The sequence below is a fragment of the Microtus oregoni genome, unplaced genomic scaffold (genome assembly GCF_018167655.1).
Source record: "Microtus oregoni isolate MIOR12 unplaced genomic scaffold, Mior012 000092F_000, whole genome shotgun sequence".
NCBI lineage: Eukaryota > Metazoa > Chordata > Mammalia > Rodentia > Cricetidae > Microtus > Microtus oregoni.
Genome location: NW_024544601.1, coordinates 815,457 through 818,150, shown reverse-complemented (window position 1 = coordinate 818,150; position 2,694 = coordinate 815,457).

Here is a 2,694-nt window from a genome sequence, read left to right as displayed (position 1 = left end):
ATTGTTTTGGCTATCCTGGGTTTTTTTGTTTTTCCATATAAAGTTGATTATTGTCCTCTCAAGATCTGTGAAGAATTTTGATGGGACCCTGATGGGGATTGCATTGAATCTATAAATTGCCTTTGGTAGAATTGCCATTTTTACTATGTTGATCCTCCCAATCCAAGAGCAAGGGAGGTCCTTCCATTTTCTGGTATACTCCTCAATTTCTTTCTTCAATGCCTTAAAGTTCTTGTCAAATAGATCTTTCACTTCCTTGGTTAGAGTTACCCCAAGATATTTTATGCTGTTTGTGGCGATCGTGAAAGGTTAAGCTTCTCTGATTTCCCTCTCTGCTTCCATATCCTTTGTGTATAAGAGGGCAACTGATTTTTTGGAGTTGATCTTGTATCCTGCCACATTACTAAAGGTGTTTATCAGCTGTAAAAGTTTTTGGTGGAGTTTTGGGTGTCGCTTATGTACACTATCATATCATCTGCAAATAACGAAAGTTTAACTTCTTCCTTTCCAATTAGAATCCCCTTGATCCCCTTATGTTGTCTTATTGTTATTGCTAGAACTTCAAGTACTATATTGAAGAGGTATGGCGAGAGTGGACAGCCTTGTCGTGTTCCTGAGTTTAGTGGGATGGCTTTAAGTTTCTCTCCATTTAATTTAATGTTAGCTGTCGGCTTGCTGTATATAGCTTTTATTATATTTAGGTATGACCCTCGTATCCCTAATCTCTCCAATACTTTTATCATAAAGGGGTGTTGAATTTTGTCAAATGCTTTTTCAGCATCTAATCAAATGATCGTATGGTTTTTTTTCTTTCAGTTTATTTATATGCTGGATTACATTGATAGATTTTCGTATGTTGAACCAGCCCTGCATCCCTGGGATGAAGCCTACTTGATCATAATGGATAATTTTCCTAATGTGTTCTTGGATTCGGTTTGCCAGTATTTTGTTGAGGATTTTTGCATCGATGTTCATGAGTGAGATTGGTCTATAATTTTCTTTCTTGGTTGAATCTTTGTGTGGTTTTAGTATCAGAGTAACTGTAGCTTCATAAAAGGAATTTGGCAATGCCTCTTCTGTTTCTATATTGTGGTATACATTAACGAGTATAGATATTAGGACTTCTTGGAAGTTCTGGTAGAATTCCGCATTGAAACCATCTGGTCCTGGGCTTTTTTTTGTAGGGAGGTTTTTGATAACCTCTTCTATTTCTTCGCGACTAACAGGTCTATTTAGATTGTTCACCTGGTCCTGGTTTAACTTTGGTATATGGTATTTATCTAAAAAAGTGTCCATTTCCTTTACATTTTCCAGTTTTGTGGCATATAGGCTTTTGTAGTAAGATCTAATTATTCTCTGAATTTCCTCTGTGTCTGTGGTTATGTCCCCCTTTTCATTTCTGATCTTATTAATTTTCAAATTCTCTCTCTGCCGTTTGATTATTTTGGATAGGGGTTTGTCAATCTTGTTGATTTTCTCCAGGAACCAGCTTTTTGTTTCATTGATTCTTTGTATTGTTTTCTGTGTTTCTATTTTGTTGATTTCTGCCCTCAGTTTGATTATTTCCAGTCTTCTACTGCTCCTAGGTGAGTCTGCTTCTTTTTTTTCCAGAGCTTTCAGGTGGGCTGTTAAGTCTCCAATGTGAGCTTTCTCTGTTTTCTTTAAGTGGGCACTTAGTGCTATGAACTTTCCTCTTAGAACTGCTTTCATAGTGTCCCATAAGTTTAAGTATGTTGTTTCTTTATTTTCATTGAATTCCAGGAAGACTTTAATTTCTTTCTTAATTTCTTCCTTAATCCAGGTATGGTTCAGTAGTTGAATGTTCAGTTTCCATGAATTAGTAGGCTTTCTGAGGGTAGCATTGTTGTTGAATTCTAACTTTAATCCGTGGTGATCTGATAAGACACAGGTGGTTACTAATATTTCTTTTGTAACTGTGGATGTTTGCTTTGTTACCGACTATGTGGTCGATTTTTGAGAAGGTTCCATGAGCTGCAGAGAAGAAGGTATATTCTTTCCTATTTGGGTGGAATGTTCTATAGATGTCTGTTAAGTCCATTTGATTCATTACCTCCATTAATTCTCTTATTTCTCTGTTAGGTTTCTGTCTGATTGACCTGTCCATTGGTGAGAGAGGAGTGTTGAAGTCTCCTAGTATTAGTGTGTGCGGTTTGATGGCTGCCTTGAGTTTTAGCAATGTTTCTTTTATGTACATGGGTGCTTTTATATTAGGGGCATAGATGTTCAGGATTGAGACTTCATCCTGTTATGAGTATAAAATGCCCCTCTCCATCTCTTCTGATTGATTTAAGTTTGAAGTCAACTTTGTTAGAGATTAGTATGGCCACACCTGCTTGTTTCTTAGGTCCATTTGCTTGATAAGCCTTTTCCCAGCCCTTTACTCTGAGTAGGTGCCTGTCTTTGTGGTTGAGGTGTGTTTCTTGTAAACAGCAGAATGTTGCATCCTGTTTTCGTATCCAATCTCTTAGCCTGTGCCTTTTAATAGGTGAGTTGAGTCCATTGACATTAAGTGATATTAATGACCAGTGGTTGTTAACTCCAGTCATTTTTTGAGTCGTAGAGTTTGTGTGTTTCCCTTCTTTGATTTGTGTTGGTGAAGGGTCTCTAGATGTCTGAGTTATTGTGGTCATTGTTGGACTCCTTGGTTAGTGATTTTCCTTCTATTACTTTCTG